The sequence below is a fragment of the Perca flavescens genome, chromosome 10, assembly GCF_004354835.1.
Source record: "Perca flavescens isolate YP-PL-M2 chromosome 10, PFLA_1.0, whole genome shotgun sequence".
Taxonomy (NCBI): domain Eukaryota; kingdom Metazoa; phylum Chordata; class Actinopteri; order Perciformes; family Percidae; genus Perca; species Perca flavescens.
The window spans coordinates 10,158,388-10,174,935 of NC_041340.1; the positions used below are offsets into that span (position 1 = coordinate 10,158,388).

At 40.5% G+C, this 16,548-nt stretch overlaps 1 long non-coding RNA gene across 2 annotated transcripts; it reads left to right on the forward strand.

Annotated features, from left to right (window-relative positions):
• Positions 1-405: 405 nt before the first annotated feature.
• Positions 406-16,175, forward strand: LOC114563156 (uncharacterized). 2 transcript variants are annotated; one of them, XR_003693587.1, is made up of 3 exons: positions 406-517; positions 14,233-14,386; positions 16,013-16,175. It is a non-coding gene; the product is annotated as an uncharacterized LOC114563156 (long non-coding RNA). The 2 variants fall into 2 exon arrangements; XR_003693586.1 differs by lacking the exon at positions 406-517 and adding an exon at positions 5,295-5,430.
• Positions 16,176-16,548: the final 373 nt, after the last annotated feature.

A 16,548-nucleotide genomic window follows, 5' to 3' on the forward strand; every position in this document is an offset into this window, starting at 1 on the left:
TAACAGAACATGTTTGATTCTTTGTTACAAACAAGAAAACGAATTGATTCATTTACAAAGCCTCTTGGCTGTAACACCAATAAATCTTCTGATAATGCTTGATGGACACTGACAAAGTGGGCTTTTGACTCCCAGACCCCCACCCACCACAGACACCCCACTGAATCTGCTAATTACTGGGAACAATGAAAGAGAAGGTGGGGGTGGGGGGGAAGCCAAGCAGGTAAAGTTTTATTGCTTGTGTTGGCAGGTCAAGTCAGTTCTTGAAACTTTGCTTTTTGTTGATGGGGGGAGTTGGCTTAGTTCGCCTCCCTTTGCCTTTGACTACTCTCAGGCCTTTTATGTTCTTCCTGTGGATTTTGGGCCACTGTCAGAGAGACTGAGAGAGGGTGTGAGGGAAATTTAAATGTGGCTCTCCAAAGGCTGAAAGAGAATATTGAGTGGCTGGTTTTCTTGTAGGGGAATATAGAATGTGTGTCCTAATTACTGGAGCTCAACCCAGCCTTCTGGAAAACACGTGAGTGTCTAATTTCTATATGCATGTTTACTCCTTTAATTTACTATAATTTGTTTTTCCTCTAAATTGTTACATTTCAGTTTGATACCCCGGGACTAGTAGCATGTTGTATTGGTCTAATGAAATATATTTACCTAAAATTAAGGAAATATCTAGAGTCTGCAATGGGCTGCAATGGTTCTGTTTTCCCCAGTCTTTTAATATTTGAAGTCATGGAAAACTCTTCTGGTGGCTCTAGTTGACCATTGTAGTGACACCCATCTCTGCCTCATGTTGGCACCTTTTTCCCTCTCTGGGGATTAGGAGCTGTCAATGTGCCCCTCTGCTCCACACACACACTTATACCCTGCACACACACTGCAGTAGCTGCTCAAATCTCTAGTTCTTAGGGCACTGTGTATGATAGTGACTGGGCGAGCTTGGGGCTTGATTAGTGCAGTTAGCCCTTCTAAGGCTCTGGCTGTTTACAGTGGATTACAGGGAGGGAGGCAGGGGTTAAGTCTACCCAGGCACCATGCCTCCCCCTCCTCCCTCTCTCCTTCCCCCCCACAGGAGCCACTGCAGCAGGGCTGGCAGCTCGTCTGGGCTCCCCATCGCAAGGCCAGCCTGACAGGTAGCGGGATTTGGCAGAGCAGTTTGCATGAGAGCCAACAAGAAAAACTGAACATGGCGGATTAGTTTGGGATTATGTTGTCAGAGTTAGCCTTGACGGACAAACTGCAGAGGAATAAATTGCAATCTGTTTAAGGAGCACGCTGCCACGCAAACAGGAGAGGCATCGGCTCGTCTCACAGCCTGTCCAAAATGACAGGGAGGGGAGAAAATCATTAATAATTTATAAACAAAGTCCACGGCCATTACGGACGTCTGCCCACTCTGGCTGGACGAGACGTCTGGTTGTCTAACCCCTAACGTCAGGGACTGGTTCCTGTTAAATCTTAAAACCAAAAGTGACAGGGCATGTATCGAGATAAGAGGTTTTACTGGGAAGGGCTCGTAAACCGGCTATTTCTGTGATTTAAAGTCTAACATCCTATTTCTGATAAGGCATTGAGTGAGGAGCAGGTAGTAAGGTCTGGATTTTTTTTAAACTGTCATATTCACAGTTGTGACTAATTTTGGCATCTGCCACCTTAGACTGAGGTTTTAGTAAGGCTCTAGAAATTGCTTAAGTAGCTTTAATAAAGCCAGGGAGACTAAGAAACAAAGCCCAGTATTTAGGTTGGGGTCATTTAATTGCAAATAGCATATAATGTGTTTTTTTTGCAAATGTAAATCTCAAAGTTTTTTGGTAGCTCACAGCTTTTGCCGAGGGCTGGTTTATTTACTGTTTATTATATCATTTATTTTTGTGTGTGCTCAATTTCACTTTCATTGCACAAGTGGGACACATTTACCAATTTATTTGTATTTATGTTATGCATTCAGTGCGCTGTAGAAAAATATATATATAAGTATTTTCATCCCAGAGAGGTTAACTCTCACTCTTATTTGAAAATAGTGAATAATTGAACATAATAATAGTTCTCTGTAAATGTTGCCTTTTTCAAAACAAGATTTAAAATAATTTGAGGCATTTAAAAATGAAGAGGATTCTCCCTGACTCAAGTTAATTGGAAATGGGTGATTGTTAATGTCTCATGAGAAGAGTTCAGAAAAAAACTTCAGAGTTGAGGAAGTAATAGCTTTATGAATGAGAAACTCGCCCTTCGTCCAGCAGAAATAATTAAAAAGTACAAATGTCCTGCTGAAAGAGTAAACACACTGCAACAGCTACATTTCATTTCTCTCTGTTTTCATCTCACATCTGAGTCGCTCTTTATTGGAGAATTGAATTAGCTTGATTTGATGCAGCGTTGTCATGCCGAGGACTGACTGGCATGGTAAAATGTATTAATGAGCTTTATTGCATTCTATCCTCTCCTACATCATTAGGAATGCATGTCTGTATGTTAAACATATGAATATGCATCGGCATAGAGCATTTGCTCTCAGAGTTAACAGCAAGCCAGCGTTGTGCCTTGAATAATAATCTAGCAGAGAAATTAACTGCATTTTCCTTGCCTTTGTCTTGTAATTAAAAGAAAGATAATTAGAACACATTTTGTTCTTTAATTTCATCACAAAACTGATTTTGAATGTCAAATTGTGCTCTGATTGAGGGAACTTAGAATTTGAGACAAGGTGGTATTTGCTTATATGATAACAACTTCAGTGTTGCATGTTGAGATTTATTTAGTTATGCGTGTATTTGTGATCACAGTACTGTATCTTGTAACACATCAGCAAATACATAGACAGAATAACGCGGTTTTACTATGTTAATTAAAACTATAAGTTGCTGAGCAAATACATTAGACTGAGATATATTAAATGCCGATCTGTTTTCCTGAACAAATCCAGTCCAGTGTTCCCAGTCACACTGACAGACTGAGGTCAGCAGTGGTCCCTGGATAAAGGTTAACAAATTACCACGATGCCTCTCACACACCTGATTGATGTTGGGTGGGGGAGGGGAATGGGTATAGGGGTTAGGTCAAGATAAGGTAAGCATGGAGACAGAGCATTTACGTAAAAACAAATGTGTTTTAAAGCAAATAAAAGAGAAAAGTATGTAAGGCCAGACCTTTCTTTTGTGTGTGTGTGTGTGTGTGTGTGTGTGTGTGTGTGTGTGTATTTGTGTGTGTTTGTTGTGGCAACTTCAACACAACCCTCTGACCAATGCCAATAACCAGCAAAAATATGAACCCACAAGTCAAAACTGGAGCACTGCCTAATTAAAGAAGCATTTAATTGATCCACTCAGAGCGCTTTTGTTCTTCTTCTTTTTCCTCAGTTCTCTTACCGCCTGTTCTCTCACTGTACGCTCCGGCTTTGCCCAACAGAAGACCTCATTCAACACACACAAGTCGCCAACAAAAACAGCCGGCGATCCTCAAGAACAAAGGCACAATGTGCACACATCAGGGAGCGTGTTATAAGAAAGGCTGACATGGAGCAGTGAAGGAAGGGAGGCTCCTGATTTACTGACAGGACAATTAGAGGGAGCAAATATTCTATCTGAGCTAAATATTCCAGATAGGGTGGGCATGCAGCAGGGTGACGGACCCTCCAGGGGCACCATGGGGGGGTGTTCATGTTGACTGTTTTATCTGGGTGAAGGTGCGAGACATAGATGGGTCTGACTTCTTACTATTGCTCTGGTGTCTACAGAGCTGTTGCTGCTCATTGTGATTCAACACATTACTACACATAAAGTGACAGTCAGTAAAAAGTTTAATTCCAAAGGGAGGTATCTACTACTGTAACTACTGCTCCAAAAACAGCAACAATCCTGTTGATCAACCCATTTACGTTTTTAAAAATCCGGAAAGATAGACCCTAGAAACCAAAATAGTTTCCAAGATCGACATAAAGCATTTTCGGAGGTAGACTCAAACCCATAGGAGCAAGTTGAACATATTCCCTGCTCATCCACTCTCAGTCCTCAATTTAAATGAATAAATCAGCTACGTCCGTACATGCAACTTTTGACCTGTGGTGACGTCACTCACTGGAAATTACAGTTTCCATTTTCTCTTTGAAAATACCAAACGGTATTATCTTTGCTCTCCAGTGGAGGGAGGGTAAACAGAAGCATTGCAGAGTCATATGTCTCTTTAAATAAACTGCATTGTCCAATGATGTTTTAATGGGCAAACCGCGATCCCCTGGGCAGTGACCCTTCTGAGTGTGTTTCAGCTATGCACTCTGCACAGGGTGCTGAGATGTAATTGCTGTGTACATATGTCTCTGGTTTCTACACTGCAAAAAATGTCCAACTGAACGACTCTTTTAGTATTGTGATGTATAGAATTTAAAGCATTTCTTCCTTCAATACAAAATTCTAATTTCAGTTTGACTTTAATATGATACTTTTTAAAGTGGATGACTGACTATAATATTCTCCCCACTTTATTCCCACATGGGGGGTCCATTTCTCGTCAAAACAGAGAGAGTGTGCACAGAACAGACAACACAGGGATTTGTTTTCACCAGAGACCCCCACACCCTGAGCTTTAGTGATGTTTCTGTGGGAAGAAACATAGATATGCGCAAGAATGGGGGGACCACAAAGAGAACAAGAAACTTTCAGGGGGGGAGAGAACAGAGGATGAAGAAATGAGCAGGAGAGAGAAAAATGAGACAAAGTAACATAACTCAATATGTGCATGACTCCCCCCTCCCGTTTTCCTTTTCTAGCTGAAACTAATGAATTTTTGCGGGTAGAGGAAATGCTTTAGGAATAGGTAAAAATTTCATCAAACACCGGATGTGTGCACTTGATTAGTGATTCAGACCAAAGCTAACTTTGGTAAGACAATATTACAAGAGGGCTCAAGGAAATGGCTAATGAGCAGCTAAGCTAACTTTGTCTCGCTCCAGAGCATACAGTCATCTGATTTTCTAGGCATCGAATCCTAATTGGATTGTGGAGAAGTGAAGAGGACAAAGAACATTTATCTTTTGCAATTATCAGGAATTCATGTCTTGGACAAATTTGCTAGCTTGCATTACAATTTGATTGAATTAACTATTGATGAGCAGCAGAAACCAATATCATTTCAATCTTCCGACCCTTAACAGTCAATAGATTATTCTGATTTTGGATATTAGAGGAAGCTTTGAAAGTCTTTTGTGATTTTTTTTAAAACTTTCTTTTAAGTCATCTTTAATTTTTTCAGACTCGGTCTCTATCGCTCTTTCCCTCTCAACACCTGTCTTCCATTAGGCTTTGGTGACCAGCTATTAGGGTATCCGCAGTGCACAGGAAGCGATGCAGTAACGTACTCTACAGGCTGGAATCATTCACGAGCCGAAAGTGAGGGCGCGGCCTGAAGAAGATGTAAAGTAATATCCTGGCAGTGCATGAGGTCAGTCTTCCCCCTTTTACAGGCAACATGAAAAGATAGAAAAGTTCGAGCGCCGGTCACGAGACAGGGCTTGGTCTCTTTGTCTCAATTAGGGTTCATCAGTTTAGATAATGTAACAGGGTGAGGTGAGGCTGCTGCACAACATTTAATCTAGTCCAATACACTGATGTAATTAGACAATAATGCATACATTCAGTGATATTTGCATACACAAACAACTTTAAGGACCGAGAGGATCATTGCTGCCATGTTAAGTCTCACATTTCCCTAAGGTCAGCTTTTCAAGAATGAAAAGCTTGATTCGTAACTGACCAGCAGGCATTTTTGAAATTTTCAAAGGGGTCATTGAAGGGTTTCGTAAGGCATTTTTTTCCAGCTGTTTTTTTTTTTTTTTTTTTTTTTCACAGGTTCAGTGGTGACAGTGATGTTTTGTCTACCCTCAGAGTGGAGAACAACTCAACAATTATTGTCTGTTTTGGCGTTGTCCACAGGTTAGGGTGCCAATTAACCCCAGATGGATAGAGTCGCCGACACGAGAGGTGACGTGAGGTGATTCGCCATCACTTTGGTATTAGTATCATAATGCGAGCTGACGGCGGGGATTTCAGAAGCAAGGGAGGGGAAGTGGGGGGTCCAGAGGGTTCGTGTTCAGGCCTCTTCTGTGAATCATGCAGCCTAGCGTGCGATCGGCACACTGCCCTCCTCTTGACTCCCTCATAAGCTCTGTTACAATAACACACTTGCCTTTCACTCCGGCCCTAACCCCAAACCTCTCCCGTCCAAAACTCGCCCCCTCCCCCAACACCCACCAACACTCCACTTCTATGACAAACAGAAATAGAGAAGAACTGTACCTACAGTTTTGTTAGCCTAACTGCGATGACAAAGATAATCTGTGTTATTATTATTATTATTATTCCCCACTTTAATTAATTTATCCCCGGGGCTGAACGCGGTAATAAGGAGCAGACGTCGACTGTTTCTACCCCACTCTACTTCCTTAACACTGAAGTCCCAACCAAGTTAAGTCAAGGTTAACAGTGCCATCTACAGTACAGAGGAAACTAGTCCACTGTGTGCTTATATGATATTGATAATATGAGAGCTACAGATACAGACATATCTGAGGTATCAGCCATCTTGTACTGGTGGGTTTTTACCTATTGTTGTTTAGGATGGGTTAAGCAACAGTGGGCCACTTTTTGGCAAATGCACTAAGGTACTACTACAACAAATCAGTCACATTGATCATGTTTTTTGTGAAATTGTATACAAAAAATTAGATACACAGCTATGATATGGACGTAGAGCTGTGTTGTAATATATCGACAGTGTTGGGGAGTAACAAGTTACATGTTACGGCGTAACGTAATGTAATTACAAAAATGGGTAACTGTAATCCATTACAGTTACTGGGAAAAAATATGTAATTAAATTACAGTTACCTATGAAAGTGTCCATGACTACATTACACTTAGACTTATTACGTTACTTCTGAATATTTTCTGAAAAAAGCTAGGCTGTATGTTGAATAGTATTAGATTTTTGTCTGACATTTACATCCACATTTCAATTGGTTGTCCTGTTGGAATGTGCAGTGCCACCCTTCTGACAGTTAAATTGCCTCTCAAGCTGTCTAAGAGTTTCCACTATGGCTATGGATAAAAATGCCTTCCAGTGCTGGAAATATAAAATCATAAAAATCATTTCATACAAAAATCTGAGAAGGTTTCGAACATAACGATGCAATGCAACAAATGTTTGCCAGTGGTTAAAATGCTATTGACGTCAAAAATGTCGATCTCCAACGTCAGGAAACATCTGCAGGTATGTAACTTAAGTTAGCTTACAGTAACAGCAAGCAGTCATATTAAATAAATTAGGGAAGACATGCCTAGACTTCTAATGTGTATTGAATATGTATTTTAGCACCACATTTTGCTTGGGGCATATCCAGAAGTTTATATTTAATCGCCATTCATAAAAAAAGTAATAAAAAAGTAATTAAATGTAATGCAATGTTACATTGCTTTGATAATGTAGTTATACAGACAAAGATTCTGAAAGTTAATAAAATAAATAATGATTTCAAATGTTCTCTTTTTCATTCTTACATGATCGGACTAACAACCTGCACAGTACAACAGCTTTAACAACATGAGCCACAGCATCATTCTAAAATTGCATAGTATTGCAGGAATGCTGCATGAAACATGCTTTACAAAAGAATAGTAATGAACAGTTGAAGCAAACACACAAAAAATACAGTTATCAGGAAAAACAATGAATATCTTGTGCATTCCTATTTTGAAATGTGATCAGACAACGTGGTTTCATTAAAATACAACTTTTGCAATATCTGGTCAATGTATAGCCTTTTTATTTAAAGCCCTTTTAACCACGCCCACATGTCTCCGCCCCCAGGATAATGTTACAAAAATAAAAGTGATAGGTCAATGGCAGGTGGTGTTGTGGCAAGATTTTCAGGATACAAAGATCTTTATGGCAATTCTTTAATGTCCAACTGTTGCTGACGTCCCACTGTTGCTGAACCCAACCAAAAACCAAGGAGTTACAGTTAAAATCCTGATGCTAGCTAATCTATGTTTATTTCCTGTACAAAGACATACAATCTTTCAATCCACAAGTCTGGCACTTTTAGAGCCATTCCTTATTGTGAGAAGTGCATGATCTGTATGATCACAAATACCAATCCTGATGCTGAGTTGAATTATTAGCACTCTTAATCAGCATAAAGCTGATTCCCAAGAATATTCTTTATTGTGCTGTTTAAAATATCTCAAAATGTAAAAAGATATCCATTCTAACCGAATTTCATCCATATGATTCGTATTAGAATATTCCTAACTAATTGTTTATCCATTGAAGCCTGACTGAGGTTAGATGGGTGACATGGACTAATTTACAGCTGACTCATTTAGCTCATCAGTGTCAGAGACTATATACAGGGATTCAGAGATTTACCATTTGCCTTGACGAGCGAGAGAAAAAAAAAAAAAAAGAGGCTAAAGACGGACCATTACTGTTTATCCTCAGCCTTACCACTACTGCCGATGGGCTTGCAAATATTATCCTATTCTCCTTAATCCACTGCACGACGCCGTGCTCACCCACTTACCGGAAGCTCCGACATTTACCTCGGGATTTGCCAGGGCTTGGACTAGAGTGGCTGCGAGTGGGAAAGTGCTAATCTACCAGGCATATTCAGGATTAGTGTGGTGAGCCAGGTGACCCGAGGGCCTGAGATCTTATTGGCCGGAGGAGATGCAGGCCTGTGGTCCTTGGCGTTGGGGTTGACTGACGAGAGGAAACTAGGAAGGCGAGGGGGGGAGGGGGTTCTCCCCATCTCTGCTTTCTCATTGTTTCTCCACATTCATCTTTTTCTCTCTCTCTTTCTCCCCCTTTCTCTTATCCTTGCTTTACCACACTCTCTCTGAAGGAGCCCTGATTAGAATTCCACTAATCAGCTGAAGATTAACAGGGACTCAGACAACACTACATCTAATTCCCCCTTCACCGCCACTGGGGCAACAAGAGGCCCCACGCAGCACTACAGCACACCAGCACTGCAGCTCACTATCACATCTTTCTATTAGTTTTAGGTACGAGGTAGATATGCACTTGTTGATTGGGATATAACAGATCAGTATGAGCAAAATGTAGTCATTAACTTGCTCCATCATGCTAACTCTGTAGAAATAATGTGTATAGGTGGGTATGTGTTTTGCTAAGTGTGTTTTTGAGGTAAACATAATTGCTGCCTGGATTTTGTTCAATGGCAACGTTCCGTCCAATGAACAAAGTGCTACATTTTTGTTTTGCTCAAAAGTCGTATGAATGTGGCTTGGGCAGACGAGCCAACATTTTGACACCGGCAAATCGGGATTTTGCATCCTGAGTCCTTGGTTTAGGCAACAAAAGCACTTTGGGTAAGATTTAGGGAAAAGTGTGGTTTTTTCCTGCTCTTGCTTTAAGTCAGAGTTTTTTAGTCACTCACACAATATACAATAAGTTTTTCTTACAATGTACTTGCTGTTACAAGGTTGATCATGCATAATAAACAGTTTTATATTAAATACATTACTTTGACAGCAGTTTTGGAGCAAAAGTTTGGAATTCCAAGATATGGGAAAATTTAAGCTAGGGGAAATTACAGTAATAAATAATACTCTAAATGACTAAAAATTCCTTCAGTGGAGTTCCTCAATAACCAAAAATATAAGATTAGTTGAAATGTATTTGGAAAAATTGTGATAATCAATAAATTGTACATATACTTTACTGTATAGAGCAGAAATGCAAAATGTTTGCTAGTTTCAGCCTCACACCCAAATTGGCGAACAACGTGCTGTTCAAACGCAGCAAAGCTTAATGTTTTGGCCTTGATGTTTTCTTATTGTTCTGTCCAAGATGAGTATGTAAGCCTACGTGACTCCTCTGAGTGTAATCCTGTATGCTTGGATAAGAACACGATGGTCAGCTTGTGTTTTTCAAAGTGACACTGGCATCACAAACTCATTCATTTTAATTCCAAGGCTCACCGGCCAGGTCATGCTGGGCCACCCACAAAGCAAAAAAACTACTACTAAAAAAATCGGAACATCACGAGTGTGCCGTTTCACACCATGTGAGGTGGGATATGTGATATTTTAATGTCAGAATGTCTGCATCTGCTTAATATGAATGCCTCAAAACCATGCATGATGCCTGATGCACACTTCATGAAATATTGGATGTATCATGGGTAAGTGGGTTACATTTTCAGTCTGGTTAAGTACATTTTGGCAGCAGTCCCGTGCTATCTCGGAGACAGGTTGGCTTCCCAGCCTCCCACAGTTTTGCAGTAATGAAGGAGCTGTCTTACCCAAACAAACAGGCTCTCTGGAGATGTACCTCAACTACCTCCTTAATCCAGGAAGTCTCTCTTATCTCCCCACAAATGGCCCGTAGTGAGGCACAGCACACTGCAATGTCATTCATCAGTTAAACCCCAGAGCGATGAGCAGGTACAATTGCTTCATGTCGGGAAAGTGAAAAGTGACAGCATGCACTCGGTTGGCGTGGATCAGGGCTACGAGCTCGGGTTTTTGTCGATCAGATGTCAATCTTTGTGTCACAATGCTGAATCCACATAGAATGGGGTGCTTTTATTTTCCATTGGCAGATATCAATACCTCTCTTACTCAAGTCCCCCTGGTGTGGTGCTGCCGTCGTATTGGTCGTTGAGGATTTTAAGCTTATTCTACTGTGGCGTTTGTCGTAAATCTTCCAAGACAAGGGTCTGTTCAATACAGTTAACATAGCATGCTGTTAACTTAATAGGATTTTATCTATCACCAAACATTTTTGGTTACTTGTATTTTTCATTATACGTTTTGGCAGGCAAGCTTCTTTTTATATCACTTTGTTTTGACCAAAAGTAATTTTACATTTATTAATTATTTGGTAGCTATGAAATGCTATGAAGTGAAACGTTTGGTTTGATGCTTGTCCAAAGAGATGGCAGTGCCTGAGGTGTTGACAAGAAGAATATGGGAGCACAACATTGGGGGAGTGAGGACTGACAGCAGAGAAAAGTAATTTGTGGAGGAGTTGTGGCACTCGGCGCCACTCATTAGACAACTTCATAGAGAGCTAAAAGCTTTGCTTCTCCCACTGAGCACACTCCCACACAAAGCTGACTGGACCATGTCAGGCACAGTGCTGTCGAATGAAAAGAAGGAATCTACTAAAAATGTTACTATTGTGCACATGGTGGTTTAAAAAAACATTTGAATAATATGCTTTAGGGTTTTAAAAAGATTTTAAAAGAGGAGGAAATGGAGTTAACATTAACAGACACACACACACACACACTCTCACAAACACATACACACTCAGAATCCAAACTTGTGGAAAACTTTAATATTCTTTTTTTTAAATCATTCACTTCCCAAATTACAGTTTTTTTTCTACAATAGCTGGCAATGTCAGTGTTGTCCCATAGGAATGAGGGTTTAGCTAACTATATTTGTATTACCTTTGGTAATATTTTGTAGGATACTATGAAAATGCCATAGCCATTAAACAAAAAATAAAATATTTTACTTCCACAATGCATAATGGTAAGAAAAAGGTAAGGTGTTTATCAAATACATTCATAAATCTGTAAATAAAAAAATATTTATAAATGTATCTTGTCTAATATCTTAAGTTAATAATTTTGTAAGAAATAGAGACTCCAATGGTTAATTATGGTTAATTTAGTTAAAAAGAAATATGAATGAAGTAGGCTAAATGTAAAATAAATAACTGACTTGAAACACTACTAATCAGGATAAGTACTAATATTCTTTTTTCATTTTTTTCTGCTATGCAATCATAAAAGTGGCCTAAATTACTTCATTTTTCCCTAGACTTGCACTTTTGCTGTGTAATGTTGATTTGATCAAATTTTTTATTTTGCTACTGCACTTTTTTCCCTGTTGGTAACAGTTGTCATGTATATGTCTAGAATGTTAATTCAACAAAAATAGTCATGCTATATTTGTGTTCTCTAGAGGCATTCCACGGTATGAAATTGTCTTGTCATTTGTTTCTATATTATAATTTGCATATCTTAATAAAATACCTTTTCTTTTTCAGCTTGGCTATGACGAAATCATTCCCTCTCATCCTGTGTTTGTGTGTGTGTGTGTGTGTGTGTGTGTGTGTGTGTGTGTGTGTGTGTGTGTGTGTGTGTGTTAAATAACCAAGCAGTTTCCCATTACTATCAGTTACTCTGAGGCAGGTTTTGAGCCAGTTGCTAAGAGCTTTCATCCAACAGTGTTGATCGTTAATACTGATCTGTACATTTTTTCCAACTAAAGCTCTTATAAAGAGCTAAGACCATAAGACTGTGTTTGCGAGTTTAGTGACTACGCCAACAAGGCAACAAGGAGCTGGAGAGAATTGGAAACCGAGCGCGCAGCCGGTTCAGAAAGCTGAAAACAGCTGTGTTTTTACAACCACTGAAACACAACGCCAGAAATGATTTTTTTTTTTTCTTCATCGGCTACCCATACTGCACCTGTCATTTCCATCACAGCCATGTGGTCACAAAAGGAGCAGTATATCTGTCAACAGGATCAAGTGCTCAATAGAGCCCGCAAGCCCCTCAATCCTTCAAGACACCCCCTCCACTGGCCTCAACAAAGCCCCAAAACCCCTCAACCTGGCCATCTCAGCCCAATTGACTCAGGAAATCCTCTCATTTTCTGTAAGGAAGATACTTCCCTCACCTGTCCAAACTGTCTAAACTACCTGCAGAGCAATACAGAGGCCATTTAGTAGCACTTGTCCAAAATTGGACATGCACGTCTGTTTTTGAACCTGACACTGAGCCATTTATTTTAGAAAACTTTAAGAAAACCATCCTGCTGCACTGAGCAGTTTTGCAAGAAATGTGCAGATTGATGTGAAACTGTCCCTGTCTGGTTTGTTTGCAGTTTCTGAGTTAATGTCAGACTCAACATAAACTGTCTTGGCAACAACATTTACAAGAGTCAGTCAGTGGCGAAAGGTAGTTACTAGATATGAAACACACCATTAGTCGTTCGGCTTGCAGATGTGCTCAGCTTGTCTTCATAGATTTTGCGCTTAAACTTGTTACCGTATATCGTATCGTCTTGTCAAATGATCAAATACTTGACATTGGACAACATCAACATACACCCGGCAATAATCAATGCATATCGATATACGACAAAAATATTTAATTGAATAGTTTTTTTTTACAGTTTATTTAAAGTTTTTTTTATTGTTTATATAGAATAAGCATATCATTTTGTCATAGATTGCTCCCGACTATTTTACCATAAAAAATAAAAGAAAATCATGATGGAGATGGGTTTGCCTTTTCAAAGGCATATATAGAAAATGGAAGAATTTTTCATTTAACATGAGTTTTTCTTTGAGCCTTTAGGCCTATTTCCAAGGTGGCAATCTAAATCACTTTAAGGGGCCCGTTCTCCGCCCAACACATTATTGCAGAGCCCGTTCTCTCTATGGGCCCCAGTGCAACCCAACTACATGCACTCTATATTTACACCCCTGGTGTCATTTCATGGAGGAGGGATAAGGCAAATAAAAACTCCCTGTCCCTCTTAAAGAAACGTGTCATCGTTGCTCAGCTCAAAACTTAACATGAGCGTTAAAAAGCCCAGGTCTTATGATCCTCAGGTCCGACACGAGTGTTACAGGGTAGGCCCCCTCCGAGGTAAAAAAAAAAAAAAAAAAAAAAAAACCAAAGAAGAGGAAAGGAAACGCAGAGACTGGCTCGACCCACTGGGGATTAAGGAGGGGTCACAGTGGATCAGCTGGGTCTTCCTCTCCCACAGAGGAGGGAAAACAAATATTAATCACCTCTAGCACTTCACACACAATGGGCCCCGAGATGCAAGGGCAGGAGGGCCGGCCGAGAAGACGACACAGGCCTCAACAACTAATGAAAAAATCCCGTAGGGGCCGTGCCATGGTGGGGCCGATACTCTCAGGTCACCTTAGTGTGTGAATGTATGTCTCTAGTGTTTGAATTCAGTTGCACTTATACGTGCGGGTGATGTTGAGTGTGCATAAGGGATCTCTTCTGATTAATGTGGAGTAGATAATTCTGCATTAAGAGCATGTTTACATCTAAGAAGTGCATATGTTTATAAGTGCCCACTGTGTGTGGGAAAGGCAATGGGTGATCGAGAGAGAGATGAAAATGAGTGTTAAACAGCGAAAGTAACTGGAATGTGTGTTTGTTTATTCTTTTCCTAGTTGGCAACATGCTCCATCCACGCTCCTCTTCCTCCCAAACCTCCCCCCCACCCTTCGTCCATGAGGCATCTCACGAGTGGCAACGACGAACCCCACCTGGCATACTGGTGACGGCGCCATCTGGTCGCGGCCAAGGCTCGCCATCGGGCCCGCAGTCAGTACCCACAGTGCCAGTGTGGTGTTGTTTAATGAGCGCATATGAGCAAACATTTGACTGCCAGGTGGCGTTGCCGCTACGCCATGCCGACCAGGCAGGGTTCTGCCATTGCCGTTCAAACCCGAGGGCATCAAAGGGGGGCCTTGGATTTCCAAAGTAACTAAGCCATAATCCACCCCCTTATTGGTCCCATTCATATTGAAATACATGATCAGAGGAGCTGAGGAGGCCCTAATCTTGCCAATGAGCGGTCCGGCACAGCTGCAGGGATAAAGTCAGAGTATGAGACCACCGGTATATTAGAAAAACTCAGGCCTTGCTGATTGGATTAGGGGAGACGAGGGGGGGGGGCCTCAGGGGTGAGGAAATGTCATCTCCCAGCGTTGTGTGTGGCGTGGCGGGTTTGTTGTTGCCGTCCGAGAATTAGGAGGTGGGGCAGACACACTTTGTCCCCGGGTTCGGTGACCCGCAAAAGAGAAATTGGAGGGGGTGAGACGAAGAATAGCGACAACAAAATGGAAAGCAATGGCAAAGGGTGAATGTGTGGAGTCAGGCCTTGATAGCTACTCCCAGCCGCCCAGCATGAGATCGTCTGGTATTAAGTTGTAGCATGGCAGTTTTAAGGAGGGAAAGAGAGAGAGAGAGAGAGAGAGAGAGAGAGAGAGAGAGAGAGAGAGAGAGAGAGAGAGAGAGGACTAAACCGGGCATTAGCTGTCGACTTAAAGGTTTGTGCTGGATCCTCTGGTAGGAAGAGCCGCCCCGTTTAAGTGTGATTGAGCGTGGCTTAGATGGGGATCAATGGTTATCCTCTCGACTGTTTTGTTTTGAGGTTTCTTTTCTGTATTTACTGTGAGGAAAAGGAGATGCCATTTTGTTTCACAAAGCAGAAGCCAAATATTTCCATAGTCGTATGTCTGGCACTGACAATGTGATTTATTCATTTAAAACGACAAATACATCTCAAACGCAAACCTCACCCTTTATAACTGTAACACACTTGATTCATCTCTCAACAAAGATTATAAAAGCATTCAGCCTTTAAATACTGTACACTCTGACTGGATCATCCCCTGGTGCTATTTTGAGAGTACGATAGAAATGATATCATATCAAATACACACCCCCCATTACTGATGTGTTGTTCAATCTGCAGGCAATACAAAGTTATATACATTGCTTTTTAAAAGGATGGATTCAGAACAACAAATGCTTTAAAATGTTCTGTCAGTAAGAAGTTGTGTCAAAGAACGCACAGATGTGTTAAAAAGTGCTGATAATTAACTTCAGTAGAAACAAAAGTGCTGGACTTGATTCCTTTCTCCTGGTAATGTCGTGTTTATGTCAGCACAAAACAGATTGAATAAAATTTCAATGTTCTGGTATACTTCTCTGATCCTTGAGTATATAATGCCATTAGTGCATATACAAAATAATAATAATAAAAGCATACAAAGTCTGATATATATCCTATGTATATTGTACAGTTTTAAGCCAAAAAAGAGAAGCAAATACAGACAAAATATATTTCTGTGTGATATCCATATCTTACAACAATGTGGCCATTCTGTGTGCATCTATTGCACTCTGTGATTAAAGTGATTCTGCATCCATTTTCTCCTCCAGACTCTGCACACAGCCTCCGCTGATCTGACGATGGATTTTTGGCTCTTGGTACACCTGCCCAAGATGTTTACTCTGGATTGACACTTAGCCTGCTGGGAGGATAGGGTTGTAGAGACAGACTTGAGTCTGTTCCACATTCCCTCATCTTAACAACCTGTTCACTTAGCGGAATATATCAAATAAGTGGACCGTCTGAATGATGATTTGTCCCATCCATAATACAATAAACATACTTATATTATCAGTGTTGGTATATAAATTTCAAATATTATAAACCGAAGTGTTTCTGTGCTATAAATGATTGCCATTACAAATGATTATTGATTATTGATATTATAATCAAACTGAACCAGACCAAACACAAATGAAAACTTTACTTTCAGTGGAATCAAGTTACATTGTGTCTTGTCATTGGTTTTAGTTGTCAAGACTGATTTGAAGACGGTCTCTTTACTCCCATTTCCCCAAACTGGATCCCCACTGGGTCCAAATGGGACTTTTGTGTAGCTACCTTGACTTCTGCTCTCTCTGTAGAA